Source organism: Morus notabilis, unplaced genomic scaffold, assembly GCF_000414095.1.
Source record: "Morus notabilis unplaced genomic scaffold, ASM41409v2 Scaffold2088, whole genome shotgun sequence".
Classification (NCBI taxonomy): domain Eukaryota; kingdom Viridiplantae; phylum Streptophyta; class Magnoliopsida; order Rosales; family Moraceae; genus Morus; species Morus notabilis.
The window spans coordinates 19794-25462 of record NW_010367192.1 but is presented as its reverse complement, the minus strand read 5'-3'; positions in this window follow the sequence as shown (position 1 = coordinate 25462).

Sequence of the window (5669 nt, the reverse complement as noted above, 5' to 3'; positions counted from 1 at the left end):
ATTTAACAATCAAAAATTAACATTATTAATAGAATAACAGGGAGATATAGCCAGAAACCTCTCTCAAATTTAAAATGTATGATTTAAAAACTGACAAAGCAAACTAAAGGCGCAGTAGAGGACAGAAAAACAATAGTATTTTATTAATAAGGGTCTTAGTTATCCTCTTGTGCTGATTAAGCCTAGTAATATACCTATAACTTAGGTTATCAGAAGGCTAAGCACATGTTTAAAGAAGATTCCTTTTTCTTTGTAATTTTTAGTTATAAAGAAGGAATAAAAAGTGTTGGGTAGTGAATGGAAAAGTTAGTTGCAGAATATCAAACCAATACAGTTTTGACGTTTCAACAAAGCTCACGTGAGGTTGAGTCTTAGCTTTTGTCTAGTGGAATTTCTTTTGTGCAGACAAGAAAAGTGATTAACAAATATATGAAAGAGATTGTGCAATAAAAGTAGACTTAATATTTGTTCCTCTTCTCAAGGAATAAATAAATAGTGGGAAAGAGCAGATTCAATTTTATCATTGTTTGATGTACAAAACCTAGTAAAGTAAACCTTAACACAAAACGAAAATCACATGGTAAAAAAGTTAAAACCCAAAAAACCAAAAAAAAAAAAAAAAACTGAGAGTGCTGGAGTAAATCATACCAAGTGAGTGCTTCATGAGTAATTATTGACATTGAATCATTTTTTTTGGTCTAAATTTCGGATTATGTAAATTTTTTTAATAGGTATAGTACTTATTTTCTTTCTTTTTTTTTTCTAAAGACATAAACTTTTATTTTCTAATATATATAATATAATATATGTATATATATTAAGCAAATAATCCATATTTCGTTGTTTCAAATATTTGAAGTCTTCAACTTATAGGTACTTTTAAATTCTTACAAGTTCAGTACATGTTATTATAATGAATTCAGATGGTAAATTATGTAACAATTTTTTTTAATAGGTTACTGATACTACATTATTTTGAATCATCGATATTCATCGCGGTCGGTTATTAGTTTTACATAATTTGTCTGTTTGATATGATTTTTATGTGATCTAAGATTAAATAATTAAAAAATTAAAAAAAAAAACCTAAAATATTCTTGAACACCCCCCTCCCGGTCTTTTATTTTATTTTTAATTTTTGTTTTTACTTTGCTTGTTTAAGGATAGCGAATAGCTAGTGGCATCTCTTCGAATCATGATCACCTAAGAATAAAGTGTCCTAATCACTTGGATAACCTTATGGTGTTTTGTAAGTACGAGAAACAATAACGATCTTCCTAGATCCACTTGATATAACTTTGACAGTTGAAAAAAAAAAAAAAACAGAGAGAGAGAAATCATATTAATCAGTGATAAAAATATAATATTTAAATTCATAAAAATAGTAAAATACCATGTTTTTGTCTTTTTGAAAATATGGTGTTTGGCACCATATTTATGGGAAAAAAAATGAGATAATTAACAACAATACTGTTTAAATTTAATATAAATACAGATATAAAATAAAATTTTTAAAAATCTATTGAAATCTCATGCATGTTACAAAGTTTCTTAAAGAATTTTTTTAGAAATCATATTTTGAATCAGATGCATTTAGCAGGGCTTCTTAAAAGGTGATTTTAGTCATATTGTAATTAAATTTTATATGATTTTGACTAAAAACTCCACATCATTCTACCTTCATTTTCTCTTTATTTTTATTACCGATTACCGACTGTTGATATATTTTTTAGAGATTTTTACAGTAAGACTTGAAAAAATAGACTATCGATATGTCTTTATTTTATAACCATTAAATGTGTATTAAAAATTATTTATTTTATATTTTTTTTAATTTTAATGTGATTTTGATCCGATTCAACCATAAAAAATGTACAATATCTGCCGAAGATCATACAGTAAAAATAGAAGACTTAATTTTTTTTTTATTTTTTTATTTTTTTTTTACGTATAGATGAAAACTCTTCTTAAGCTACTTTTTTAACATGCAAAGTAACACGTGATGATGCGTTAGCACTTAGCAGAGAGAAATGAGCATGGAAAAACACTAACAAGGTGTGGTTTAGTCTGAGGAATTACCGACAGTTTCCACACTTGCGCCGCTCGCACAGTTTTGCCTCCCCGAGACGCCGCTCCACAGTGCGCGCCCTTTGTCCTAAACCCAATTAACAATTTATTCACACTTATCAAAAGCCAACTCCTAATCTCTATTTAATTATTTTAATTATTTAATTAATTTTTATAATGTATGGTTCCACCACTACCAATTAACCCACCAATCCCATCTCACTTGAGCTTCTTTATCACACCCCACTACACATGTAACATACATATGTGTGTGTGTAATATGATAACATTATAATAAAGTACTCTTTATTGGTAATTATACCTCTGAATTAAGTAAAAAAAAAAAAAAAAGTACCCTTTGAATTAAGTAATTATTGGTAATTATACCTTTTGTTTTTATATAGTTAATGCTGAAGATTAATATATTCTTCCACAACACAAGTGGGTGGTTTTACTTTCTCATTATATTCTCATGCTTGTGGCTTACCTTTTTTTTATATTAAAAATATGAATATGTAGCATATATGCAGATTATGTTTAGGATCCCATGTAAAGTGGTATATGCTGCCTTTACTAATGAGAATATTCACATGGCGTATTAAATTCTTATATATTCTCACTCAAAAGTCTCAAAGTAATTCATTTTTTTTTTTATAAAAAAAGTCCCAAAGTGATTAGAACAATAAATTTTTTTTAAAAAAAGGAAGAAGTAGTCAAAAGAAGAAAAAAAAAAGGAATGCTTTGTTGAGTGATCTTCTTTAGACAAATTAGACTTTCTTCCTTTTTATAATAATCACCCCAAGCTAATTAGGAATATTTTGTGTTATTATGTATAGGCCACAAGGAATATTAGCACTATCCGATCGAGGTTTTTTTTTATTTTTTTATTTTTTAACTCTCATTTTTAGGGATGAATCAGAATAATCAGCTTTACTGGAACATTTTCATTCTGATTCGTTATCACTCATTAACCATTTTTATTAAATTAATAGCTGTGTTATCTTATTCATATTGTTTTTCTTCTGTGTTTCGTACGTTGGGATTAGTTTTTTCGAGCTCCTTGTAGGAATTTCACACTAATAGAATTGTCCAAAACCTCAGCCTAACTTAATAATCAATAAATTTAAGAGCCTCAATATATTCCTAATCTTCTTTTTAGTCTAGTTTTGGAGGGTTTCTTTTTATTAGATAATTGAAGTTGATTCTAGGCTTTCTCTTATATATATATATATATATATATATATATGTCACATTATATTTGACCAAAAGCATAGCCAAACTTTGAAATATAATAACATAATGATTTGCCATTAACCATTAACTCAAATTACATGGCCAAATAGAATAGAGTGAGACTTGAGTTTGAAAGTGTGCGACTTCGATATTGCATTGTATCAAAATAAAATCGATTATGTTTTGAATTTTGATATTGTATTTTGTATAATTTTTTTTTTTAACTAAGCAATTTTTATACTTTATTGTAGCTTCCAATCAAAATTGTGTAGTTTAACTGCGACATAAAAGAGAGAAGGGAATTGGTATTTTAATCACATCCACTACTACTATAATTAAAGTTGTAGGTGATATCCGCGTCAGACAAAATTGGGTAATGATATAGTCAAAATATTTCATTTTTGAGGTCCGAACATAAATAAACTATAGAATATAAAAAAGGCACAAAAAAAAAAAAAAAAAAAAAAAAAAAAAAAAAAAAAAAAGGTGCATTTCATACAAGGCAAGAAGCACAAACTAGAAATTTCCACGTAGGCACTATACGTGCACATATTTCATACAAACACTGTCAGCAATATAGAAATATATATATATATATATATGGCATAAAAACATACACGTTATATATAGAAATAGGTACACGAAAACACAGATACTTTTGATCTTCTCTTAAATAAACAAATAAATACACATACTTTTGTTCTTCCGTTGGAGAACCTACATAATTCTCTTTCAATAAATATTCCACTTTTTTATTATAAAATAAATCGCACAAGCCAGTTCTTTATTAATATTAGATGAGCAATTATCACTCAAACAAGTTCCTTAGAAGTTTATACATATCACTTTCTTTTTTTTCCTCCTTTTTATAATCAGACTTTATCGTTCTTTACCCATTTTCTTCGTTTTCTTTTTCGTGTTTTCTTCGAGTTCAGAATTATTATATTTCCAATTACACAAAATGTAAATCCTTTTAGCAAGTAAGGGAACAATAAAAAAAAGAAAAAGAAGAAGAATACAAAATGTAGAACCACTTGGAACACAGAAGTCTCACAGCGACAGAGAGATAAACAAAAGAACGAAAGAAGTACAAGAGTCATTTAGTAGGCCCAAGCCCGTGCGGAAGAAAGTCGAAGGGCCCATTATAATTAACAAAGAGGAAAATTGAAATTTAACAAAATTTTAAAAATATTATAGAAATAATAAACATCACACATAATTATTAAAATAATGTTACATTTTGTATTATAGAATTACATAGTTATTATTTTAATTATATCAAATTTTGTTACTCTTATTTATTTCAAAATTTTTCGATATTTCAATTTTTACTAGTTAACATTGCTCCTTAATTTTGGGGGAACCAATTTTTCACTGTGAGAAAAAATATTACAAATAAAAGTTAATTTTTAGCTCTAGTAGTTCTCAAGTACTAATAGTATATATTATTATTATGTTTCGGATAACTTTTTTCCGAAAGAATTGTCTTTGAAATTATTTTCTTTTTTTTGGTAGTTTCTCATAAATTTTGAAATTTAACAAAAACATTACATGCAGATTACATAAGTTTTGCGTGGTCACATGTCAGCCCCCAACGGAGTAGGGGACCACCGACATGCTCATTTTACTTTCATTTTGTTCTTGTATAAGCTTGGAAGTTTAAAATTATGTTCTTTTCAATGCTTAAATCACAATTCAAATTTTTTTCTCTAATAAAAATTTAATTTTAATTTTTTTATTACAATATTTTTTCTCTCATAAAAAATTTTAAATTGTGATTTGAGTTGTAAAAAGAACACATACTTGTAAAAAATGAACACAGGTCCCGTTCATTACACCGATTTGAGTTTAGAATTCGAGTTTTGCTACAATAAAAAACTCTCAGTCACATCTAACTTTTTTGCTACAGTAAAAAGCTCTCACATAAAGTTATATATCAACTCAAATTAAAAACCCGAATCAACGAACTAAACGGGCTTGTGTTAAATTATGTAGTTTGAGATGACTGATCATGACTGAGCATGTGTCTCACGCGTTTTTCACCATTATCACCGATGTGTTAAGCTCAATGAACCCATCAACAGGCGAAATTAGCTACTCTCGGGTTGTATCCAACCAGGGACAAAGATAAAAAGGACCTAGGGGAGCTTATTTTTGTTTTTTGTTTTTTTTGTTTTTTTTTTTTTTACCTATATGTCCGTTTATATAAGATATATAGTTAAAGTTGTACAAAAGCCCCCCCTAAAATAGGTGAATGTGGAATCATCATTTTTGTTTTTTTGTTTTTTTTGTTTTTTTTTTACCTATATGAAGTTATTGTCCAATATTTTCAATGCATTACGTAGTTTTATAGTCCTTAACTCTTATTT